At 45.2% G+C, this 12,495-nt stretch overlaps 1 long non-coding RNA gene across 1 annotated transcript; it reads left to right on the forward strand.

Moving 5' to 3' along the window:
• The first annotated feature begins 43 nt into the window (after positions 1–43).
• On the forward strand, positions 44–2,673 carry LOC117031070 (uncharacterized). Its single transcript, XR_004424467.1, has 3 exons — positions 44–365; positions 1,604–1,795; positions 2,235–2,673. It is a non-coding gene; the product is annotated as an uncharacterized LOC117031070 (long non-coding RNA).
• The last annotated feature ends 9,822 nt before the right edge of the window (positions 2,674–12,495 follow it).

Below are 12,495 nucleotides of genomic sequence, written 5' to 3' on the forward strand. Positions count from 1 at the left end.
GACTAGCTGAGCGAGCAGGACGGGAGACTGAGCAGCACGCACCCGGCGCCTTCCCGGGGCTGTGATTGCGCAGGGGGCTTGCGGAGCGGGAAAGGCGCGCCTCGCGTCTGGCGTGGCGGGGCCAATAGCCCTGTCCCCTGGTGTTTGGTGTCCCGCCATCGCAGCCCTTCAGAAGCTGTGCGTGGGCGGCGGGCGTGGGAGAGACATCCCGGGCCAGAACCTGTGGTCGCTGCGGAGCCACACAGAGACCCGCAGAGGCCCTGCCTGGCATCCTGAGGGTGTCTGTCCTCCTGGTGAGCTTCACCAGCTTCCAGCTGCAGAAATGGCCCAAAGCAGACAGCAAGCAGCCTGCTCCTGCGATGGGGGTTAGTGGAACCTGGTGACCCCCATTCGTTCCTCTCCCCCCACCTGCGCATGGGCCAGCTTCCAGGAGAGGCTGATTCACATCAGTCTGCCAAGAGGAAGAGGAAGAGGCCCCTACTGGCACTCCTGGTGTTCAGGGCAGGCATCACTAGATGCAGATCTTGACCCTCCTGATGGAGGGCTCCAGAGTCAGGCGTCTCCAAACTGCTGATCAAAAAGTGCTCTGCAAGAGGCTTGAGAAAACACTGTTTAAGAAGCTGAATAGGAGTAGGTGCCTTCCATATCGGGTGCTATGTTTGAAAAGTTGGCCGGGGTGGGGGGATATAATTGACAGGTGATGATGGTGACCACCCCTTTGTAATTTATGGAAAACTAGATGTTTATGTAAAAGTGATGGTGATGTTGGAAAATCGTGGAAGTGTCTTCTAACTTGGCGTAAGGTAAAATATACCCTGAGAAGTACAATGACTGCTCTAATTCCAGGTGGTCTGTGGAGGTTGGAGATGGTAAACTTTAGTTTACCACACAAAGTATAGTTGTATGGCCATTGACCTCACCAGCTAGCCCGGGCCACAGCCAGCCCTTGCGGCCCAGGAGGTCCAGCCTGGTGTCCTGTAGGAAAGATGTTGAGGAAAATTTGCCTATACTCGTTGGTGTTAACTTTTGTCTATTAGCTTTTGTCTGTTCCTGCATGTGAGGTAATGGTTAGCTTAGGACTAAAAGAAGTCTGTGCTGTGATTAGGGGTTGAGTAAATCCCCTCTTTGATCTCGTGTCCTCCTGAATATGGGAGATATGAGATGATGTTGTTTTCTGTCTGTTTCGCCCACATCAGCAGATGAAGTGAAGAAGTAGCTAAGTTGTATCAGGATGATGTGACAGGCACATCACCAGGCCTTTTTGCTTAACCAGATGAACTAGCCCTTCAGCCAGATGGGCAGCATTCATATCATTGACTGCCAGACCCTCCAGGAGCAGTCTAGTCCTTGAGAAGGGAGGATGGAACACAAAACTTGGGGCTGGGGTGCATCTAAAGAGAGATATAAGACGGACCTCAGGTGGATTGGATTGGATTGATTGCTGTTTTAAGAGATTACTATTCAGGAGATTTGCTGTTTCAGGACTGCTTTTCAGGATTAGATTGTTTCAGAGTAAGAGATCGGAATTTACCTGAATGGACAGAGAGACTTCTTGTGTTGGTGAATTGTCATCATTTTAACATCTTTGGGAACTTGTATGCAGCTTGCAGCTTGCAGCATCAGAAGACTCCCTAACCTCTATCAATAACAACGGCAACAGCAACAGCAACAGCGGCAGCAGCAGCATTCTTGGGAACTAACATGCAGCAGTGGGAGATGCCTGGGATTCTCTCAGCTGCACACCTGACAAGGTTTTGATTCCTGACTGTTCCAGTGCTGTTGTTTCTACAGTTTGGTGAGCTTTTGACATCTGCTATAATAGTTACTATTCTATAAAGCTTATTACTGCTTTCGGATACTCCTTACTGATGATATTTGTGTATTTAACCAAGAGATTTTTGACCAATAGTAAACATATGTCGGGATCTCTTAAACCTGTATGTATGTATACTCCTTTTTTTTTTGTATACTCCTTTGACATGACATTGTTATCAATGTATACAGTTTAGTCTTAACCACCTTTACTTTCTGTCATTAGCACCTCGTTTGAATTGCTTTTGTCTTTTGCTATTGCTTATTGCTAAATAAATAGATTTAGATATTGCTAAATAATCAATTAGCCCCTCTCTAGAGTGTCCTCCTCCCTCTTTCCCCCACTCATCATTACATGTCCAGTCAGTACAGGGAAGCAGGCTTTCTTTGTTCTTTTTAAAATGGTTTCTCTTCCATTTTAGGTACCTTCATTTGACTGTCCTCCCAGAGAATGTGAAAATACGCATTTAGTTGTTTCTTTCTAATTGTGGGAGTGAAAGAGTTGGCCCCTCCAGGGCCTCAGTGTGCCATTAGCCTCCTGTGGATCTGTCGCCTGCCCCTGGTGTGGCATGGTGGGGCACAGCAGTGTCATCTGTCTGGTTGTAGAACTGTTAACGTGTGACATCATAGGTCTTACTTTTTTACGTGTAAGGACGCGTAATGTCAAGTCCAGTCTTGCTGCTGTCCTGTGAGCAGTTGCTGCTAATCGTGAAGCTGGCAGCAGAATGCATATTGGAAGTTCCCACCCCGTGCAGTTTTCCAACGTGGAGGGTTCTTCTGGTCCAGACAAGTGGGAGGGAGAGCACTGTGGGGGGCAGGAATCCCCCAGGCCTTGAGGCTGAGAGGGATGGGGGCAGGGGACCTGAGCTTCCAGCACCAACTGTGATTCCCATTGCCTATTTTCTGTATTCCAGTAGAGTTTGACACAGAAAAATAAATAAATAAACAAACAAATAAATAAATAAAGTATAGTTGTGACTATAATATGAAAAAAGAGGAACAATTTTGATGGTTTTATCAAATCACAGTTGTTCCTTAAATCACCCTAAAGTGGTCCAGGTGACTGGGTCCAACGTATATCCATAGATGGAGAACCAGTTATTGCATTGCATTAGAGGACTTGCTGATTCGTTTTCCTTTGTAGGATCTGGGGATGTTAAAAATTTATGAGAAGCAAGAGGTGGTAGAGAGAGAAAGGCACTATGCAAATTGTCTGACATCTCCCGGGACAGAGTTTGCCCTGCAATATGGAACATACCTTAAGGAGGGGTTGTGCGTGCTATGGGCACTAGGACTTAGTAAAGAATCTGGATTTTATTATAGATGTGACATTTATTATAAACAGAAGGCCATGATGGGCAATTCATAGCCTCGTACAGTGACACATGTTAATTGGCATACTTAACACCAGGTGCAACGGCAATCAGGTGTATGACAGAGAAGTGACCTTGTAGACAGTTACTTTCTAGAGTTTTTCTTTCCTTTAGGTCTGACCTACTTCAATTTCTCTATTGGCTCCTAAGCCTCTGAGTTCACGTTAATTTTCACTGTTAGTTAATTTTAATTTTTCACGTTAGTTGTCTACTGTGCAACATTTTGCTCCTGAAGAGAATGAGAATACTCAAGATTCAAGTGAAGTCTTTTTTTAAAAAAAAATTTTAGTCTTTCAGTCTAGCTAACACACTTGGTAAAGTATGCCTTCTGTGACATTTCTAAAATTATCATCATTCAAATTTGAATGTTTCTGAAATAATTTCCTCCTAATAGTAAAATATGATAAAATTCTAAAATTATTAGTAGTAACACTAAGGATAACAGGCTGTAATGGAAAGAGCTGCAGCGTTTGAATTAGGATCTCAGTCTACAGACTCAAGTGTCACTCTTTAGTTCTATGACCTTCGGAATTGGCTTCACCCGAAATACTTTTGCACCTGAAAGAGGGATATCACCACTTTTCCCTCCCTCCAGGTGGCTGTTCACATAAAATGAGATAATGTACCTAGCACAGCACCTGCCACAATTGGATGTTATTTTATTTGAACAGCCCCCTGGAGGGAGGGAATGGTGTCAAAATAAATGCTTCTTTCATTCAAGGAGATGTCCTTCATTTAACATAAAAGACACAGTCACAAGAAGATTTAGGTGTAAGGGAGTCTACACTTCCACGAGTCTTCATCAGCATAAAACACTGCAGCTAGTTGGTTCTAACACAAATAATACCGTCACCCTCATTCCGCGTTTCTGAGAGATATGGATTAAGATGAGGGTCTCTGCATGTGACTCTGCAAGACCTCCATTAAGGCTGCATATCCTCGTATATTAACCACTAAAACATTAACAAGAAAAGGCCACAGTAACTGTGCTATAACGTCTGGATGCATTTATGCTGCTAACAGAGCTCACTCGGGGTACAGAAAAACAAAAGGAGTCAAATTAGGCCCAACTCCAAACGACTCTTTAATAAATCAAGACAGTGATGCTGTCTTATCCTTCCTTAAACGCAAACAGCACAGTATTAATATCCATTAAAAACCTTCAAGATTGAAATATTACACAACTAGCACTGATGCCGCTCCGCTAATACGTTTTAGAAAGCCTGCGCAGGACAGCACCACTGGCATCACCAAGGATATGTAATGCAAGCCGTTCGCGGAAAACACAGGCGAGAGGAGGAAAATAGATTGATTTCGGTGTTCTACACACGAGACGAGGCGAACCGCTTTCACGATCGCGGCCGCTACCACCGCCGACCCACAAGCATCTGAAGCAAGTCCGGGCTTTACAATCGGATGTCAAAAAGAAGACCGCCTTGCGGCATTAGGGGGCAGAGCCCGACGCTCTTCTGCTCCCTTTCTGGGGGTCATAGCTCCAACATCGGTGCTGCGCCGGGTGCGGCGCACCCCGGGTCCTGGGCTCCGCCCCCCGCGCCCCTCCCCGCCGCGAGCGAGGGCCCACCCGCTAGGGTCTCGAGCCCAAACCTACACCGGCCCGGGAGCCCCGGCCCGGGGGCCCCCGCCCGAAGCCCCAGGCGCGCGGACCGCAGCGAATCCCAGGGTTGGGGCGCGGCTGCCCCGAAAGTGGGGGTGGGCGGTCGGCCGCGGACACACGGCGCTACGCGGTAGGCGCCGTCGCCCAGGTACGAGAGTTAGTGTAACGCGGCCCCACGTCTACCACTTGCGGCGGGACCATTTCCCGGCCCGCGCCCGCCGCCTTCGGGCGCTGGGCTGAGCTCCACGCTCTGCGGGCGCCTCTCGTCCTACGCCGCGCCTCCGGGAGGGACCGCGCCGCCGCGTATCGGGAAGGAGCAAGGAGGGAACCACCCAGAAAAGCGGGAGAGCCCATGGCAACCGGGACGGACTGCCTGCCTGACTCTTGGGTAGTTTGTTTGTTAGTTTTTAAACATGGATTCTGGGAATTAATCCAGATATATTTAAGTTCAATAGGTCTGCGGTGAGGCTCAGTAATCTGCACCTTTTAACAAGGAGAGGCATGAATAGACCTGCCTGAGAAACTCAGGCCAATGCTTTGCAAAGTTTCTGATGAGTCAGCATCCTCTGGCAAGCTTGTGGAACCAGTCCTGAGCTCCCTCTGCTGACTCGGTGCAGCTGGACGGTTGCCCAGTAACTTGCATTTCTCAAGAGGAGATGCCAGTGGTGCTGGTGACCGTATTTAATGCCAATTGTTAATTTCATTGGACAAAAACTACTCTAAGTACTTTACAAATATGAACTCATTTTATCCTCGTAACAACCATAGGAGGCAGCTCCAGTTAGCCCTATTTCAAAGGAAACTGGCCATACAGATAAACAATTGGCCTCAAGACACAAAGCCATTAGCAGAGCCAGGATTAAACCCAAACGGCCAGGCAGAGTGACCTTAGCCCCTAATCATAGCTTCTCTATTGTTCAAATCAGGCTCCACGACCGCCCACCCCAGCACTTCCCAGCCTTGCTCCCTTCCAGTCTCGCTTCCCGCCGCGCTCATCTGTCCTTCTGTGACCTCCCTCAGCGCCTGAGGCTCCCTTATTCGCAGCTCCTGGGAAAGAGATCACCGCGGGTAGCCCCCTTCCAGGACCGCCCTGGCACTTGCGAATAGAGCCCCTAAGAACCGCGCCCAGCCCTGAGGCCCGCAGTATCTGCGGGCTTTCTCACAGCGGATGGAGTTCTGGAAGTGGCCTGCAGATGGGGCCAGAGGATAACCTTGATGTATGGGGTGTAAGATTGACATTCATGGTGGCGAATGGCAGCACACTGTTGCTTTGCCCACTCTTCTTTAAAATATTTTTTTCATTTATAGTTGACATTCAATATTATATTAGGTTCAGGTGTATAGCATACTGGTTAGACATTTATATAACTTATAAAATGACCCCCCATAAGTCTAGTGGCCACTTACCCTGTTTCCCAGAAAATAAGACCTAGGCGGACAATCAGTTCTAATGCGTCTTTTGGAGCAAAAATTAATACAAGACGGTCTTATTTTAGTATAAGACTGGGTGTTATATTAATTTTTGCTCCAAAAGACACATTAGAGCTGATTGTCCAGCTAGGTCTTATTTTCGGGGAAACACAGTAGCACCATACATAGTTATTACAATATTATTGACTATATTTCCTATACTGTCTACTTTACATCCTCATGACTATTTTGATTCTCTGGCACCCAAAGAGTTTCCTACCCCTTTAGGGGGCTACATTTGTGGCATGGAATGGAGACATGGATGTAGGAGCTGTTTCATCATGTGCTCGCTGAAGGTGTACACTTTTGTTCAGGGTTGCTATAGCTCATGTTGGCTCAACCCTTTATTTCCAATTTACTTTCCTCTGGGCAAACGTGTCTCTGCATCACTCTGGTTCTTGGAGTTTTTGTAGAAGGCATTGTGGTGGCAAATCCAGTGTGCCCAGGAAGTGCCCCAAAGGGTTGGGGAGGGAGGGAGAAAGCCTTGCCTAGTGCCTCCTGAAATCTGTTGGGCCTAGGGTGGGAGTAGAGGGAAGATGGTTCACGCTTCTTCTGGTTCCTACTTTCTTGCAATCCTCAGGGCCCACCCTTCCCTCTACCCCGGTTATCTGCAGTCTTTCTCTGCCTTTTGTGAGGAATAGCACATTTTCAGTCCCCACCACAACAGGTAGCATAGGTAAAGTTCTGATATGCAAAGATATCCAGTAAGACTGAGTTATAGTTCAGAGAGACTCTGATGTTTGTCTCTCTCAGCATCTTCTCACTAATGGCATTTGTTGGGTTGTAGAATATATTTTGTACAGATATTTTCTATCTACATTTTCGCAGCAACTAAGCAGTTCAGTGTTCATATATAACAAGATTGTCTGATCTGGCCTAAACTAAAAGTGTTACCCTTAGATATACTTCTCATGAGTAATTTTAAGGAGGTCAGTAAGCATGCTCAGAAAGGGATTCACAAAAGCCCTACAACATATGAGTTTGGGGCACAGGGAGATAAAACTTTGGGCTAAGTTTAGGTGAGCTCAGGGACCAAAGAGGAAAGCAGTGTGTGTGTGTGTGTGTGTGTGTGTGTGTGTGTGTGTGTGTGTTGGGGTGGGGGCTGGTGGGCAGACTAAAGGCTGCTAGAGAGGTGCCACGCTCTCCCCTGGGCAGACCAACTGCTCTGAATGGTTGGTGACCTTACTGGTTTTTAAACATTTTTATTATCACTCCTGGGCATCATTGTTAAAGTTTTTAAAAATCTCACCCCTTGACTAGGATCCAGAAGACCTAATCTTTTTGCTTGGATTTGCCTCCAATGAAAGGAGTGAACAGGATAGTTGAACACCCTGTCCTCACACGATCCGAGTCTGCTCCTAGACACAGGAGCCACAGGCACCTAGGAGTTGACCCTGGACTGAATTTCTTCCTGAACCCGTTTCTTGAACTAATGATTAATGAGGAGTCTTGTCCAACTGCCAGTTTCTGTGTAATGTAAGCATAACATCCTGCAAACCCGCACAGAGATTATCTGTTATATGATTTATAACGAGTGAGCCATTTACTGATCCCTGAAGAGCTAGTGTGACCAGCAAGGTATAAAGTTGAGTGTGCAGGCAGACATGCACTAGCTTCTCCGTACTGAGGTGGTGCAACCAAACATGCTCCGCGTTAGGCTTGGGCCTGGAAGTCACTCCTGGATCAGTGCAGCACTCCTGATGAGAAAGCATGTGCTCTACCTGCTCTTCGCAGTCCTCATTTTATCACCTTGGAGTTGGGTTAAGTCTTGTTTTATCCTGTACTTTTAATTGTTAATCCCCATTTGAAACCCCCGTTGCTAATCTGCTTCTGACTAGCTGCATGACCTTGAACAGGATACCTTCTTTCTTTGAGTCTCAGTGTCTCATGTGTAAAATGGAGAAAATAAAATTTGGTCAGCCTAAAATGGGGGTCCCTGAGGGTCAATGAAAGATATTTGTGGGTTTGGAAGACTTCAGAAATTGTATTGGTAACCTACTCACATGTAGAAAATACTGGGGAATTCTAACCAAACATCAAGTGAATGGGAGCTGAAGACCTAAGATAGGAGCAGATAAAAATGAGAGGAAAAAGATCTGGCAAATTATGTACCTAGTTAAATCTAAATGGACAGTGATAGCCTCTTTGAGAATGTATAATTAAAGATTTAAAGAAGGATTCTTTAAATAGAAGTGACTCACTGCAAGGGAAAGTCTATGATATTGGAACTGAAATATCCAGAGTTTGGGCTCAGAGGGACTAGGGTAGAGGAGTAGAGGCATTTTGTCTCACTCATCACACTCACTCTTCTGGATGTGAGGAGGGAGAAATTAGGGGGATGAATCTTTTGGGAAGATATAGTCTTATTGGGGTGCAAGAGGGAAGCAGAGGGAGAATAGCTGGTACTTTATTTCATATAATAGTAGAGAAATTTGAGTTCAGCTATGAGCACTAAGGAAAATACTATTGACTGAATAAAGAGTTAATAAGGGAATATGGTATATAAGTGAATTCATACGATTTCTTAGTTGAGGCAATATCTCCTTATACAAAACACATTATTGTTTCAACAGACACCGCCTACTTTTCAAAAGAAAAAAAGAGTATACACGGGAAGTCAATTCATTTTCACCACATTCTCTAGACACTACCTTTGCAAAGATGACCTGTGACTATACGAGCATGATGCATAGTCACACTGTACAGTCACTGAATGGACATCACTCATTTATTGGAACCTCAGGAGCTGGAGCCCTCTCAATGGCACATAACCACAACATACAAGCATAACTCCTTTTCAAGATATTTTCACAGCAACTGAATAGTTCAGTGTTCATACATAATAAGATGGGCTAATCTGGCCTAAAATAAAAATGTTATCCTTCCTCATGAATAATTTTTAGGAGGTCAATGAGCATGCTCAGAAAGGGATTCACAAAAGCCTACAACACATGAGTTTGGGGCACAGGGAGATAAAAATTTGGGCTAAGTTTAGGTGAGCTCAGGGGCCAAAGAGAATAGCTGTGTGTGTGTCTGTGTGTGTGTGTGTGTTGGGGTGGGGGCTGGTGGGCAGACTAAACGCTGCTAGAGAGGTGCCACGCTCTCCCCTGGGCAGACCAACTGCTCTGAATGGTTGGTGACCTTACTGGTTTTTAAACATTTTTATTCTCACCCCTGGGCATCATTGTTAAAGTTTTAAACATCTCACTCCTGGGCGCACAGGCTAGGTGACAAGGCAAGGCTTGGCTGCCAAGAACTTCCATTTGACTGTCCCTAAATTTTCCCTGTGGTAACAGGAACTCCTTCGGGGTAAGGAAAGAAGAAATGGTTCCTTTTGACCTACTGTTTCTTCCCTGTGCCCTAAAAAGGCACAGCAAGTTCACCTTTAGAGACAGGCCATGGGATCAGCTTTAGTGCTGCCCATACTCCTGAACTGAGGACTTCAGTCAGGTAAAAAAAAAAAAAAAAAAGACTGTTTTCTGTGTCAAGGGAAGATGCATATGGAAAGCCTGAGACTTGGGTAATATTTCAGGGGACTTAGTGTCCATGCTACAGCAGGACTGGCCCAGGGTCATCTGATTGCAAGGGCAACTGTCTGAGGCAAATCCGAGGGAAGTGATACAACATGAGGGGTGGGATCAAGGTAGTGACCTATACACGTCTGTCTCCTTCACAACAATAATGATATGAAGTAATGGAAAAAATGAAAAGGAACAAGAACAAAAAATATTTGCAGCAGTACAGCAAAAACAAACAAGCAAACTACTATCATTGGACCAACAATTTTGAGCAGAAAGATAAACCTGGAGGAAACACTTGAGAGCACAGACGGCTATGGAGATAGGAACCGAAAAAATCCTTCAAGTTTGGGGATGACAGAAGTAAGAAGTGGGTGGGCGGTGGCCTAGGATATGCTTTTATTGTGGTCCACCTAGTCAGCTCTCTTTCTTCCATCCTCATGTCCTCGGTTGTCCTAAGCCACATGACAGCTGTGGCATTTATCCACAGGTTAAAGTGGCGAGTGTCACCACTGGGGCTAGAGATGCAGAGCCAGCCCAATAGATAGCCGATGACCACAAGAAGGGACCGAGAGCCTCTAGACTTAGGAACAAGTGCCCACTTCTGGCAGCACATCCCTCCCACCCCCCATAGTCCCTGTAGGTCAGCTGTGATAGACAAACATACAGATCAGCAGGCGTTCTCAAATACAAAATAAGTAGATAACCAAAAATCATCAAAATATCAAGTTATAATGATATTGTGTAAATCCAATTTTTTTTAATCTACCTGATCTGTTGCTTTGTATCCTGAAAGTATCCTGAATTCTCCCACTATGATTGTGGATTTACTAATTTCTCTTTGTGTGTCTATATATTTTGTGGGTGCTTTGTGTTAGGAAGATTCATGACCTCTCGTTACCATGTACTCAAAGGTCCACTTGCCTGCGTGCATCCAGGCCAAAAAAAGACACACATGAGCAGGAGTTTGCAGCAAAGAAAGTAAAGGTTTATTTAAGGAGTTGGTGCCAAGTCTGGAGACACAGGTGAGCTCATTCTCAGACCCGGCTCCCCAATGGCCTCTAGCAGCTGGGTTATAGAAGGGAATCATGGAACCATTAATCATGGTTAATATGGGACTTGGGGTCATGGGCTGTACGGATTGGTCGGGGCTAAGGCTAACTGATCATGGCCCCAAGTTCTGGTGTCAGTCATGGCATTGTTCAGTCCGGTTTCCAGGAGATGCAGTCTGTGGGACCGTTCTGCTTTCATGAGTCTGGGGTTGCAACATAACTGAGGCCAAGGTGTTATCTTTGTTTGACTAAAACTTTACTCTACTTTGACATTTGGTGATTACATCCTGGTTATGGCTGATAGACCTGAAGCCTTACTCTTAAGTGAATTTGACGCTGATGAGATCCTAATGTCCTCAGGGCTTAATGATGAAAAGGAATGGACATACATTATATGCACAGGTAGGAGGACCTGGGGAAAGAATGCAAGTGAGTCATAGTTCTACCGGGCTAAAAGAAACTAGCTTGGATTAAAGCAGAATGCATGAAAGGAAGTTCACCTGTGGTCACATTCCCTTGTGGGAGGCCTCTGTATTTATCAGATGTTCATCTAAATTCTGTTTTGTCAGATATTGATGTTACCTTGTGTGCAGTTTCACATTGTCTAGTTTATCTTTTTAATCCTTCCATGTTGTTTGTTTCAGAAGAGCCTTATTGTGGACTTGATGGTTTGTGTCCCTCCCCAATTTTCATATTGAAGCTCTAATGCCCGAGGTGGTGGTATTTGGAGGTGGGGCCTGTGGGAGGTGATTAGGGTGAGATGAGGTCATGAGGATGGGGCTTCCATGATGTCATTGTTGTCCTTCTATGCAACGGAAGAGAGATCAGAGCTCTCTCTCTGTCCACCATGTGAGGACATAGCGAGATGGCAGGCACCTACAAGCCAACAACCTACCCTGCTGGCATCTCGGTCTTGGACTTCACAGCCTCCAGTACTGTGAGAAATACATTTCTATTGTTTACACCACCCAGTCTATGGTATTTTGTTATGGCAGCCCTAGCAAACTAACACATGCTTCTTGGGTTTTAGTTTTGACTCGATATACGAGAGACCAGTATTTTAAGAGGTAAATGAATCCATTCACTTTTATTGTGATTATTATATTTGGGTACTTATTTTTGTCACATTTAAAAGATCTCCTTCCTATTTTCCATGTTTTCTTGTTGTTTCTTTAATCCAGGTACATGATCAAGTTTGAGAATCACTATCTTCTTATTGGAGCCATCTAGAGTCAGGTAAAACTGCCAGGTGATTTGTACTAAGGTAGCCTGAGCCCCAAAACCTGGATGCATGTCCTCTTCTGAATAGAGAACCTGCCTGAGGCACCATTTTTAAATAGGCAAATTTTATTTGCTTTCTCTTTTTTCACTTCTATATTTGAGTGCCATTTGAGTGCATTTTGAGTGCCAGGATATAACTATTTGCATTTAAAACGAAGCTCCAGATTTTATTTTTTATCTACTTCTCTATCCTTCAAAATTCAAAATGATATCTTTCCTTTCTTTCTCAGACCATGCTTTCATTTGGTCAATATAACATCAGCCAGATCTTAGGAGTTTAACAATCTGATTGGAATGATTTTTATTAAGATGTGAGTGACAACCCATCACAGTCTTCTACGATGAACTGGAGTTTTTTAAAAGCTCATTCATTT

This window comes from Rhinolophus ferrumequinum, chromosome 11, assembly GCF_004115265.2.
Source record: "Rhinolophus ferrumequinum isolate MPI-CBG mRhiFer1 chromosome 11, mRhiFer1_v1.p, whole genome shotgun sequence".
Lineage (NCBI taxonomy): Eukaryota > Metazoa > Chordata > Mammalia > Chiroptera > Rhinolophidae > Rhinolophus > Rhinolophus ferrumequinum.